Source organism: Acinonyx jubatus, chromosome D4, assembly GCF_027475565.1.
Source record: "Acinonyx jubatus isolate Ajub_Pintada_27869175 chromosome D4, VMU_Ajub_asm_v1.0, whole genome shotgun sequence".
Taxonomy (NCBI): Eukaryota; Metazoa; Chordata; class Mammalia; order Carnivora; family Felidae; genus Acinonyx; species Acinonyx jubatus.
Window position 1 is genome coordinate 41,066,199 of NC_069391.1, and position 14,560 is coordinate 41,080,758.

Below are 14,560 nucleotides of genomic sequence, written 5' to 3' on the forward strand. Positions count from 1 at the left end.
TTACACTTATTGCATTGAATGCTGTCTCAACAAATAAGGAAAATATTAAAAATTGAAAAATTTTATTCTATTGCATAAAGATTGTTAATTTCTGATTGTGCGTTTGCATCATCTATGAGTTTTACTGAGCAGTTTTTGATCAGTTGTTCCAAACTCTTCAGAACAATTTTGATCTGTGCTTGTTGATTATAATAATCCTAAGTCACATTTGTATGGCACTATTATTTACAGTGGATGATCTGACTTAGTGTGCAAGTAAATCGTGATATTCACTCAAGCAAATACAATTAGGAAAGTAAATATGCTCATAAACAACTCTTGAAAGCATTCTAGTTCCATGCATAAATGTCAGTGAGGACTTTGACTCATCTTTATTACTCAAGAATAATAGAGGGAAAAACGTGTGTTGCAGTTAGCTGATGGTAAGTTTTGTGGCTATAGAACTGGTGACTTAGAGTTTGGTTTGGAAAAGATGGAGATTATTCCACATGCTGGAAGAAATCTTTAGCATACATTGCACTCTGTGCTGACACTGAAGATAGTGTCAGTTGGAAAGAAAATGTTAATGAAGATATAATGAGTGAAAAAAGAACCAGAAATTCCTATTTCTTCTACCTTTCTCCCCACCGTCATAGGCACATATGCAGAAAATAAACTTGTCTTTTGTCTTTATATTGTCACAATTCAGTTGAACTTGGATTGGTCACAGACTGGTTGTGCTTATATTAATCCTTTTCCTGATACTTATAAGTACATGAATGCTTTTTGATTACTGCTATTGTGACAATCCAGGGCTAAAGTAGAAAATTTACTGAGAAGCAAGGAATGGATACCCATGGATAAAGTTGTGGAATCGAAGAAGATTAGCAGTGGCAGAGATCCTCTATCAGATCTCTTTCATTTCCTTGGACCTGATGTGAAACTAAGAAGAATTTTGAAACTAGTTTAGAGCAAAAAATGTTTATGAAACAAGAATAAGTTAAACAGTATGCATTTCTGTTATATTTGAGCAAGTCACAACTAAGAAGGGTATGGCTCAACCTAAAGCTTAAATGTGAATATAGAATATTTCAAACTAAATCTAACATTTCTTGTATACCTACTCTTTATAATGTGTGCGTATTTCTCAATGATATCCATGGCAGATAAGTGTATTCAAGAGGAGGATCTGTTTGTTTTTCTATATTCCTGTATAAGTATATAGTTGAGCAAGCTTAACTTAGTTCTTAGCTCCATTGGTAATAATTCATCAGATATTAGCAAAAGTGAATGTCTGTGATGAAACTCTCATAAATTGTTAGTTTGAAAACTTGTTACTAATAAAATTCATAAAGTCAGAATAATTTATCAAATTATGACTTTTAAAATGAAGGGCCTCTTAAATAGCATTGGATTTTTTATTCTAATATCTAATGTTATATTACCTTGACTCAACTTTTAAACTATGGAATGCTTTTTATTTATTGTTACTATTAAAATACAAATCTACTTTAACTTTGTGACATTAGACAAAGTAATAGAAATCGTTTCTGATATTTTATAGTAAATTCTACTTAATGCTTTTACTTTTTCTTCCTGCCAGTATATTTAAGGCAATATCTCTCTGAGCCTCTTTCTGAGTCTACATTAAATCAGAGAAAACATACATACTTAGATACAAGGTAGAAACCTATTCTCGGGGCAGACGTAAGGAGAATTAACCAACAGTCCTTAAAAAAAAGTGTGTGTGTGTGTGTGTGTGTGTGTGAGTGTATCAGCTCTTCTTTCTTTTATCACTCAGCTTAGTTTTCCTTGTAAGGGGATACGAGGTATATCTAGGCGGTCCTATTTGCATTTCATTTTTTATATAAAGGGAATCACATTTAATTCCTCTAAAAGGAGTTGCATAAACAGAAAAATCATGTTTGTGCAAAAAAACTATTTAACTTACTTTTGTGTAGAGGTGCTTGATGGACATCTTTAAGACTGAAATCAAATGCATAGCCTTGAAAAGACCCAAAACCTTCCCTGTTGCAGATGATCCAGTCTCAAAGGAAGTATGTTATTCTTCCCCTGAGTCTTTTGGTGGTTCTACTGAAATTGTTTTTTAAAAACTTCTAATTCTATGTTTATAGCCATATTATGCAGTATTCTTATGATAAGTCACATCAATAATTTTTTTCAAAAAAATATTGAAAGATTAAATAACAAAATGAAATATACTTCCTTAATCCAGTACTTTTTAAATGGTGTTGTTAAAGTACCTCTATCAGCAAAGTAAATGCCTGCTCCAATTTAGTGTCAAGCTTCTCCTGGGAGTAAAGGATGGCTTTGAATGCTAGGTTTCATTTTGGAGAATGCAGAGGAAGTTTGCATTTTATCCCATGCCATCTTAGGGATAATTTACTATAAAATTAACTTTGCAGTTGTTTTATCTTCTCAAGGAGGATGGACCAGTGTATACAGTCATTCTAGGCATTAAGTCCTTCTGGCATGCCACCAAGAAAGCTTGATAGGTCCACAGTATGAGACACTCTGTCTCAGACACTCAGTAATGCGGACAAAGAAAAAAGATAATTGGTGTTGAAAATGACTACAGTCAAAATATACCTATAGCCTGATGATTTTGTTAACTATTTGCAAGTGACCCTATAATAGGTAGAAATAAATTGAATCCTATACAGTGTATATTTTAATAATACCATTGTGTTCAAAAATAGGGGGAGACATTTGATGTCACACTGCATTCTAGTCTACATTTCATGGATGAAGACAGAAAGATCATCTAAAACAGCGTTTGCAATCTTTATAACAATATGTATATCATTTCATTTCTTTTGCTTCTTACTGGAAAAGCAATTCAGTGAGTCCTACGTATCATTATTGTACATGAAAAACACACAGTAAGTGACACTACATAGTTGATGTCTTTATTATACCATTGACAAAAATACTGAGATGAGAATACCATGTAGTTTTTACTCAGAGATTGATTCATTGAGCATTTACTTTATCCCCTGTTAGTATATTAGGAAAGTTCACTAATTCTTTTGTATCCCTATACTGTCATTTGTGAAGGGTAGAAGTGGACAGGTTTGGAAAATACTGAAAATAATAATTATCAGCTCAAAAATTAATGCATTGAACTTCCATTTGTGGCAGTAAGGCAGACTAGACATTCTGAATATTCTTTTCAATGTGAAACACCTAGATGTTAGATAACCTAAAACAAACTTTTAAATGCATTGCTGAAATATTTCCTAAGTAATTTTTCTTAATCTCTGTTGTTTTTTCCATCTTGGAATCAAATTACACATATATTTAACTTGATACTGTGCTACAAGCGACTAAGACACTTCATATTTTTCAATCTCCTTGCTCTCTGTTGTTCAGAATGGGAACTTTATATCAATACATCTTCAAGTTTAGTAAATATTTTGTAGTCTTCCTTGCTGTGAAGTTCAATGAAGTTTTCAACTCAGAAAATTGAACTTTTCAAGTGTAGACTTTTGTTTTGTTTTGTTTTAATTTACATTTTTACGTTTAAATTCCACAGTTTATTCATTATGATCCTCTTTTCCCCTACTTTCTTGAACACATTATAATAATTGATTCAAATTCACTGTCTTCGAATTTAAACATCTCAGAAACTCTTGGTCTTTTCTGTTGACTGCTTTTATTCTTGATTATAGGTCATGTTTTTCTGCTTCATCATATATCCAGTAAATTGTTATTTTATGATGGTGATTTGAATGATATATTGTAAGGTGTCTGGATTATGTCTTCTTGTTCAGAGAAGTATCAAGATCTGTTTCTGCTGGTGGTTAAATTACTGGAAGATCCTTTTGCTCCTCCCAGAGGGATTTAATTGTTTGCTAGAGCAAGGCTACAATGATTTGAGGTTCTGTCTTAGGGAGTGGCCATTATTCCTGGTTGTGCTCAGTCCTATTAGTCATGCATTTATTTTGGGATTTAATCTCACTGTACTAAGTGGTCAGTGAGGACTCTCCCCTTCTACTGGGTCAGAACTCCAATATCCCCTATGATGTATAAGCTCTGGTATCATCGTTTTCAGCCAGAAGTAAATGTTATCTATAAGGTCTCACAGAGTCTTTGCATTCACTTAAGAAGCACAGCTTTTAATGAAATAATTATGGTGAATTTCCATGCAAATTCTGTACACCATAATGTACTGCTCTGTCTTTCCCTGGAATCCTATTATTTTAGTGGGAAGGGAGTCTAATTTCTATCTCCTTAGTGCAGCCCACGTGTTCCTTAACTCATTGCAAAAAATTGGCCCCATGCAGGAGGTTAAGATGATTCACATGGGGCTTACCCCTTGTGTTTTCCTTTGTATGAAAATCATAGTCTTATGCTGCCTGTTGTTCATTTCCTAACAGCAGTTGTCTCAAATATTTTGTCCAGTATTAACATTTATTTTTTTTCCCAGAAAAGTAAGTCTAATACAAATTGCTGTGTCATGGCAGGAAGCAGAAGACTTCTGCTGGCTATTTTTCTAAAATCATATATCGGTTATATAGGAAGACATTTTGTATACCTTTGCTCAGTAAAACTCTCTCGGCATCATCAGAATCCTCAAATAACCTCAGTCCAGAATAGCTTCTAAGTATGTTTTTTGGATAAACTAGCTAAGCATAATTTCTCATTAGTGCTGTTTTTCAAATTTTGTCAACGTATATCCCTAATATCATTGCTTATAAAAAAAGAGCCTTGAAGAACAGAATTATAGCATAATTGCCTGTATTTGGAGGCCTAATGGCCCTCTTCTAAATTTGGTTCATTACAAATAAAATTTCTTCTTTAAGAAAAATAAGGAAATGTTTTTTGCTGCTTTGTTTTAGTCTTGGCCCATCAAGAAGCCTTCACTGCCTCAGGCGGGGAAGAATGCTAATACTTGGAAAAGGTCATTTAGTTTTCTTCATTAAGACCACGGAATCAAATTGGATCTAAATGGTTCTTTACTTGAAGATAATCCATCTAAGATGATCTTTATATGATCATTTTAAAGGGCCTCTAGATCACTTATGAAAAAATAGCATGATTTTGTGTGTGTGACTAATTTTATCAGTTTAAATAAGTTAGATCCTTTTAAGACACAAATACAGACACTTTGCTGATATTCAGAGACTGTTATAGGTTTTTCATGACTGTTTTTCATGATAAAGCAAAACCATTCAGAGCCTGGTTATACCACTTTAAAAATAATATTAACTCTGAATTGGCCAGTGTTATATAAGTAGATATTTCATGTCTTCAAAACTGAAGTATTCTAAATCAAATTCAGGTAAGAGGCTGGTTATTGGAAACAGGTGTCATTTAAGCTGATTTATGCTATGTTGTAAGAACAAATATATTCTAAATCCCGGGGAATCCGTCGGGGTTCAATCAGAGAAACAAGGCCAACAGCAGTTACTTATTTAAAAAGTTATTGCGTGGAATTGACAGGCGATTGGGAGAGCTGGTGGGTAAGCCTAAAATCCATAGGGTAGGCCACCAGGACACCAGGCTAGATCTTTCAGATGTGAACTAAAACTGACTTCTATGGGCCGAATTTCTTCTTTTTCAGGGAAGCCTCAGCTCTGTTCTTAAAGTCTTTCAGCTGATTTGAATGGCCGTCTTGATTATCCAGGATCAACTTTCTTATTTAAGTCAGCTAGCTGATAACTTTAGTAATCTCTATATGATGCTTTTATGAAAATACCTAAGAAAGTGTTTGAGTAACTGAGGACGGTATCTGCTATCATTTGTATATGTTCCCTCCAAATTCAAGTTGAAAGCTAACTTGCAAGATGATGGGATTAGAAGGAAGGAACTTTGGGAGGTAATTAAGTCATGAGGGCGGGGCCTTCCTTATAAAAGGTACTTAGAAGGCTCACCTGCTCACTGCCGCCGTGGAGGATACGACGGGAGCTCTATGACTCAGACATTTGACTTTGATGACACCCTCATCTCAGACTCCCACCCTCCAAAATGGTGAGAAATTTCTCTTGTTTTTAAGCTACCTGTTCTGTGGTGTATTGTTGTAGGAGTCCAAACAGACTAAGCCAATAGACTAGGTCATGACTGAGAGTTGCATCCTGCCCTTCATGGCAGTCTGCTGTAGGAATTTCTGGCTTGCCTTGGCAGCCCCACAGTTATGGCTGCCAGTTCTTAAAAGTAAATATTTTAACATGTATCAACAGTGGTTCTGTTTCTTTCCTTGAACCCTGACTGATAGAGTTTTTAGCACCAGGAAATGGGGTGCTGCTATTTCAAATGCTTGGAAATGTTTAAGTGGTTTTGGAATTGGGCAATTGGCAGAGGCTGGAAGATTTTTGAAGAGCATGACAGAAAAAGCCTACATAATTGTGAAAAAAACGTTAGGACTATGGATGTTAAAGATTTTGCTGGTAAGGACTCAGAAGGAAATGAAGAAGTAATTGAAACTGGAGGAAAGGGGATCCAATAGAAGGCTAGAAGGCTACATTCAATTATGTCCCGCAGTTACATGAAAATCAAAACTTGTAAGCAGTAAATGGCTATTTAAGGAGATTTCCAAGTCAGGTATTGAAAGTGTGGCCTGAGGAGGTCTTGCTGCTTACAATAAAATGTAAGAGGAAAGGGAAAAATTAAGGGAAGAAATGTTCCCTAAAAAGGAACCAGTATTTGATGAGGGGAATTTTGAGCCTACCCAAGTTGTAAAAGTTAGGAGATATCAGGCAGAGAAGTGTGTTTTTAAGAGAAACTCAAGGGTCGGGGAGCCTGGGTCGCTCAGTCGGTTAAGAGTCTGAATTTTGGTTTCCGTTCAGGTCTTGATCTTGTGGCTTTGTGGGTTCGAGCCCTGCATCAGGCTGTGTGTTCATGGTGCAGAGCCTGCTTGGAATACTCTCTGCCCCTCCCCCACCCGTGCTGTCTTAAATAAAGTAAAGTGTGTAGGTGGGTAATCTTTCATTGGTGTTTTGGAAGAATCAAATACACTATCCAATCACAAAGAGCCTTGTTTAAAGAGAATCAGAGTGTAAGGCTTCGATCTGCTCAATCATCTCAGCAGAATCCAGGGATAAGAATGGGAGTATCCATAAAATGTCTCCATAGAAGCCTCTTGGTTTTCTTGTCTGGAGGAATTCCCGTTACATATATAGAGACAGTGTTCTGGAGAAAATAATACCAGCAAAATCGGTCGTCATGGACTGAGAGAGGTAGAGTGTTCGCAGTGTGGGATTGGAAGCAGAGGGAAAGAAAATGCTGTGATGAAAGGAGCAGAGGTCAGAGCCATGGGAGATCACAAAACAGAACTTGGGCAGTCTGTAGAACCAGAAAAGGGTGAGGGAACTCCTTTTCTGGGAGAGTTCTGGGAGGAACCAAGTGACAGCTTGATTTTAGACCGTTAGTCACTTTGGATTCACGACCTCCAGCACTGTAAGACAACGTGTTTGTAAGTCACTAAGTTTGTGATCAGGAGTCTTTTATTTGTCTTTTTCCTTCAGGTTTTTCCCCTTTGTGTCTATGGCGATGATGATGTATTTTTGTTTTTATTGCGTTGATATCTTGTGGGGGCTCAGCCGGGAGGCAGAGATGGTATTTCACCTCCCATGTCACCAGAGTGTGAACCTCGGGGCACTGGGAGAGGCAGACTTGCCTGGTGCAAGACAACCACTCCATCTGTAGGAGAGGAGCTTCTCCCTGCACAAAGGAACCCCGATGAAGCCCAGGAACCAGCTCAGGGAGCACTGCACATGAGCCTGGTAAGAACCCGGTTCATTTTGGTAGACCCGCCCCTAAGAGGCAGAAGGGGAGCCTGATCACCTCCCAGAGTTGCCTGAGTAGTTCCATAAGGGATAAGGAACAAAACTGCAACTCTAAGGGGCTGAGTGGCCGGTTGGAGTCCGCATGTGACTGTGTGGGGACTTCTCTCTCATTGATTTCCTGCGTCAGGGGCGCCTGGGTGGCGCAGTCGGTTAAGCGTCCGACTTCAGCCAGGTCACGATCTCGCGGTCCGGGAGTTCGAGCCCCGCGTCAGGCTCTGGGCTGATGGCTCAGAGCCTGGAGCCTGCTTCTGATTCTGTCTCCCTCTCTCTCTGCCCCTCCCCCGTTCATGCTCTGTCTCTCTCTGTCCCAAAAATAAATAAACGTTGATTTCCTGCGTCAATGACTAGGATGATTACAGCCAACTGTCTGTGATTAGTCTCAGAATGGGGACGTTAAGGAATATTCCCAAGCAGCTTCTCAACTCCCTTTGTTTAGGGGAAATTCCCTATCTTCTCTAGATTGACATGGACTGCCTAATTCCATTAGTGGAAAACAAAACCAAACAAAAACCTGGAGTCGGCTCCACTGCTGAACATACAAGATTTAAAACTGGGAATTCTCTTCCTCTGCCTTCTGCTGGCACCTCACCTCTTCTGCCTTCCCTTCCCCCCTCCTGTTTCTGCACCACCTGGGGTGCGGCCTGGGTAACTAGCTCCTCAATGCCTCAGGCACTGTCAGCTCCTCCCCCCACCCTAGAGGTTTTGGAGAGAAGACCACAGATTTCCCCACCTGTATTCTAGGTCAAGCTTAACCATGGGGAACAAAGTGTCTTAAGTGGACCCAAGTAAAATGTATTCAGTATTTCAGCTAATTTAAGTTTCTTGGTTTAAGATAGACCTGTTTATCAACATTAAGTAAAAAAAAAAAACTTGTATTCTACCTAGGTTTGCTGAAGGTCGCATAAGCTCATGTTACCTCTGTTGCAATTTGTTAGCAAAAGGATGACTTAAAGTAATGGTTAACTTTGTCTCATAGTTTTCATGGGTAATTGTTGAGATAGCTTTTAAAGTCTTTGGTAACCTAAAATGTTCAAGTTATGCCTGCGTGATAAATTTGGATTGAATTCATTGTATATATCTAAGGAGCTAAAAGGCTAAAGCACTAATTACTAGATGTAGGTTTGTGCTTTTGCTTATTGCAAAAAAGGACTCTGGGTCTTACAAATAAGCTTTGTGCTTTATTAAGATTTACTATGGAAAACCTGCTTTGTGCCTAATAAATGTACCACCTTAAAAAAAATTCTGATGTAACAGATAGTTCAGTCCCTCACTACTTAGTTTTCACCGGAGACTAAGGTTTCTAAGAGTTAAAATTCTGCTAAATGTAATCAAGACTGATTAAAAATAAGGAAAGTAACTCTGTATGTAGAAAAGTAGCATATACATAAGAAAGATATAAGGAATGGAAATAAATTTTTTTTATTGAAGGTGAAAGAAAGCAATTTTGTCCTAAATGAGGCTGGTTGTTTGGAGAAAAGGGACTTAGGTCAGAATCTGAAAGCAAAAGAAAGTTGTAGAAGGTTTGTGAAGGGAAATCTTTGGAAAGAAATGTTGTATGTGGTCAGGATGGACTGAGATTAAAATAAATGGATTTTAAAAGTACAGTCGTATAAGATTAAAACTCTGCTTGACTCTTCTGTTTAAAAGATAAAGTTTTCTTGAATTGTTGGTATGCTTCTGATAAAAAAAAAAAAATAAAGGTTGTTTGTTTTTCTTTTTTCTGCCCAAAAAAGATGGAGAAAAAAATACGATTTTAACCAAAAGGGCAGGACAGCAGGACAGCATGCCCTTTTGAGTTGTTTTACTCAAGCCTTGGTTGAAATTACCCCTCCTTTGATCCAAAGGCTGGGGAGACAGTGATGACATCCTTGCTGCAAGCCTCCAAATGCTCCACATTTTTGTTGTTTCGGTTTAGCAAAGGAATGGATGGCTGTGCCATATAAGGGATAGATGACTACTACATATAAAGGGCTTTTACTGGAATACATAGGGGCCATTTTGTTACAGTTAGCCCAGTGTATGACAATTTGTAACAATCCAGATAGTCTAAAATGGATATCCACATGCCTGAAACATACTTATGTGGGCTCTGCTGAAAAGGGCAAGGTAATAGACCTTGACTTTAGCCCTTTTAGCCCCCTTGACAGCTAGTTTTATCCTTACAAAAAATGGCTTTTGCCAGCCTTTTACAATATATTTGTAAAAGGGATTACTTTTGAGCCAAAATAAAATTAGTGCATCCTTCTACAACCAGGGAAGTCTTGCTTGGTCACAAGTTGATAACCGCACAGTCCCACAGGTGGAAAACGTAGGGTTAGGAGAAATTAGGGAAGACAAGGTTAGCTCTCAGAGCAAAGGTCAAGCCCCTGGGTAAGAGTGACTACTCCCAGCACCTCTCCAGACCGACAAAGCTTTTGGCTGCCAGTTGCATAGCCAGCTAAAATATGTGGCCAGGAGATGAGGTTTCTCCTAGCCAGCTATGGAAGTTTAAGAAAAGGGATGCCTCTTCCTCCTTTTTTCCTATAGACGGGCAATTCTCCAACTAAGGCCATTACTCATTTGGGACGCATTCTAAAAACATGAATTAATTTTAAAAAATGAGATGATTTTGATCTATAAACTGAAGAAAAAGCAACTTGTTGATTATCGTGGGGCTGGAGGTCCTATAGGGAACTTCCAACTGCCTACTGGGGCCCAGGTAATTCCCTCCCAACACAGACATATTATGCTAACTTACTTTCCAGATGTGAAACCCATCTTACTATATTAATAGAATATATACCACTTATATTATCAATCATCTTTTATATGTGGTTAGATATACTTGTTTGTATTTTAATAAGGATTTGTATCCATATTCATCAACAGTATTGGTCTGTAGTCTTTGTTGTAATGTCTTCGGTTTGAGTATTGAGTTTGGAAGTATTCTGTTTTTTGTTTTTAAGAGTTTGTGAATAATTGTTCACAAATTATTTTTTAAGGGTTTAGTAGATGATAGTGCTGAAGCCTTCTGTGTCCCTTCTGTGTCTGGGTTTCTCTTTGTGGGTTTCATGATAATAATGATTGCTAATTTAATCTCTTCAGTTGTTTTAAGCCTATTGACATTTTTTATTAGTTTTTGGGTCAGTTTTGGTAGTTGATGTCTTTTTTAAATGTTTGTTTTTTAAAAAGATAGAGATCATGAGTGGGGGAGGTGCAGAGAGAGAGAGAGAGAGAGAGAGGGAGGGAAGGAGGGAGGGAGGGGGAGGATCTGAAGCAGGCTCTGTGCTGACAGCAGACAGCCCTATGTGGGTCTTGAACTCACAAACCATGAGATCATGATGTGAACAGAAATCAACAGTTGGGACGCTTAACAGACTAAGCCACCCAGATGCCCCAGTTGGTATCTTTTTTAAAAACAGAATCCATTCCATGTCAGTTACCTAATTTACTGGTATACAATTATTTAGTGTCCCCTCCTAATCTTCTATTTCTGTATTCCCAGCACAGAGTCTGATTCAGGGCTTGGTCTCCCCACAGTGAGATCATGATCTGACCTGAAATCAAGATTGGACATTGAACCAACTGAGCCACCCATGTGCCCTGATACTGCACTTTTTATTGCTCAGTCTAGCTAAAAGTTTGTCAATTTTGTGGTTTTTTATTTCTTCAAAAAAGCTTTTGGTCTCTTTAATTTTTCTCCATTGTTCTTCTATTTTCTCTTTAATCTTTGTGCCTCTCTTCATTATTTCCTTCCTTAGGCTTGATTTAGGTTGAGTCTATTCTTTTTCCCAAATGTCCTCAGATGGAAGGTTAAGTTTTAGATTAAAATTTTTTGAACTCAAGAGCAAAAAAAAGAAAAAAAAAATTAAAAAGATGGGCAGAGGATCTGAATAGACATTTCTCCAAAGAAGACATAACAGATGGCCAACAGGCACATGAAAAGATGGTTAAAAATGACTAATCATCAGGGAAGTGAAAACCAAAACCACAATGGAATATCACCTCACACCTGTCATTATGGCTATTATCAAAAAGACAAATAATGAAAGCTGGCAAGGATGTGGAGAAAGGGAATCCTTGTGCACTGTTGGTGGGAATGTAATTGATACAGCCACTATGGAAAACAGTATGGAGTTTCCTCAAATTAAAATAAAATTACCATATGTTCCAGCATTTCTTCTTCTGGGTATTTATCCAAAAGAAATGCAATGAGTAACTCAAAAAGTTATCTATACTCCCATATTCATTATTATTTAAAATAGAATAGATGTGGAAGTAACCTGTATCCATTGACAGATGGATAAGAAAATAGAATGTGTATGCACAGTGGAATATTAATCAGATGAAAGAAAGAAATCTTGCCATTTTCAACAGCATGCATGGACCTTGAAGGCATTGTGCTAGAAAAAAACTTTAAAAATACATACATATATATAATGTAATATTAATGTATATATAAATATATAATCACACACAAACACCGGTATAGCTATTAATTACCCTGTAAAGATTTGTTGCATTACATTCTATTAAATTTTGGTATGTTCTGCTTTCATTTCATCTATTTTCTGATTTCCCTTTTGTTTCTCATTAGTTATTTATATAACATTCCTAAGAGTGTGTTGTTTAATATCCACATATTTATGGGTTTCCCAAATTTTTTTCTTAATGATTTCTAATTTCAATTCCATTGTGAACAAATGAAATACTGTGCCTCTCTACTTTTAAATGAATTGAATCTTGTCTTATGCATGAAGATACGGTCAATCCTGGAGAAGGTTCTACATGTAATTGAGAAGAATGTACATTTTGTTCTTCACTGGGGTAGTTTATAGTCTATCAAGTCTCTAAAACACTGAAAACAGCTTTGAAGTGTGCAACCATTATTTCTGAATTGATAACTCCATTTCTGTTTTCTTCGTGTAAATTGTCACTCGATTATAAGGTGTGTATATTAATAACTGTTCTTTCCTTTGATGGCTTTACCCTTCTTGAGTTGGAACCACTGTGGAACCACTGCCTTATAAACCAATGTAGGATGCTTAGGGACCCAATATTCTCATTGTACCATAACCCTCCTAATCTCTAGTAACAAATGGTTTTAACACATGTCTGATATTTGTATAGCCACTTAGCATTCCTTGTGTTTGCTATTTGCATAATAGATTGTTATCCATCTTTTTAAAAAAACTTTTTTAACGTTTATTCATTTTTGAGAGACAGAGACAGCGAGTTGGGGAGGGGCAGAGGGAGAGGGAGACACCCATAAACCATGAGATCATTACCTGAGTTGAAATCCAAGAGTCCGATACTTAATGGACTAAGCCACCCGGGCACTTTGTATTTGAATTTTTCTTTTCTTGTCCTTTTTTTTTTTTTTTTTGATTTGTATTTTTCAATCTAAATTTTGTTGACAGTATATAGGTGGATATTTTAAATTTAGTGTTATAATCTTTGCCTTTTGATTGAATTTTAATCCACTTACATTTTGTGATATATTTGATTTATGTTTCTTGATGTTTTCTATGTGTCACATTTCCTTTGTTTGCCTATCCCTCCTTTACTGCTTTCGTTAGCATTAAGTATTTTCTCATGACACATTTTACCTTATTTTTTTTTTTTAACATCATTTTAAGGAGTCATTATTTCATGGTTGCTCTAGGGCTTACCATAGATATCTTAATGTACTGGAATTAACAGATTTATTTTTTTTTCTTTTTTTTTTTTCATTTTTTTTTTCAACGTTTATTTATTTTTGGGACAGAGAGAGACAGGGCATGAACGGGGAGGGGCAGAGAGAGAGGGAAACACAGAATCTGAAACAGGCTCCAGTCTCTGAGCCATCAGCCCAGAGCCTGACGCGGGGCTCGAACTCCCGGACTGAGAGATCGTGACCTGGCTGAAGTCGGACGCTTAACCGACTGCGCCACCCAGGCACCCCTTATCAGATTTATAGTACCTTAATTTTCAGTAAGCTAGAGAAATCTTGTCACATATCTGAATCCTCCTTTTGTAATATTTTTGTTGCATATGTATTATACCTATTAATATGGAATATTATGGAATTAATATGGAATAACTATTCCCATTTGCTTTATACCATAGCCTTCATTGTTTGGTGTCCTTAGACCTTAATTTCTCCAGGTCCTGTTGAAAATTAAATCGGATCTTTTGGGAAGAGATTAGGAGTTATCTTGTTTCTGTCTTGTTTTTTACTTCATGAAAAATATGAGCCAAGGCCAATACTCTTGAATTGGGCACAATGGCACACTTTTCTTGGAGTGACACCCCCTCTTTATGTATTAAACACTCAGGTGGGAGATGGACAGTAGTCGAAGGCCTCTTTGAGTTGGAACCACTGTGGAACCACTGCCTTATAAACCAGTGTAGGATGCTTAGGGACCCAATATTCTCAGGGTACCTTGAGTAGTGTATTCTATACAGAAAGGCTGGGCAAGAGAAAGAACCCCATCCCTCAACTATGCTCACCTAGTTTTTGGCCACAGCAATAAGAAACAGGGTAGATTGAGAAATGCTAATGTCTTGATCTTCCGAGGAATAAAGCCCTCTGACTGGGAACTGGCAGGATGGGGAGCCCTGTGTTCCTGGACACATTCATCTGGAGTCTCCATCTTGCTGAGCTGGGAAGTGGAGGGAGAGAACTCTCCTTGCCTTAAATACTACAGATTCTTGGGGCACCTGGGTGTCTCAGTTAAATGTCTGACTTCAGCTCAGATCATGAGCTCATGGTTCATGAGTTTGAACCCCATATTGGGCTCTGTGCTGTCAAT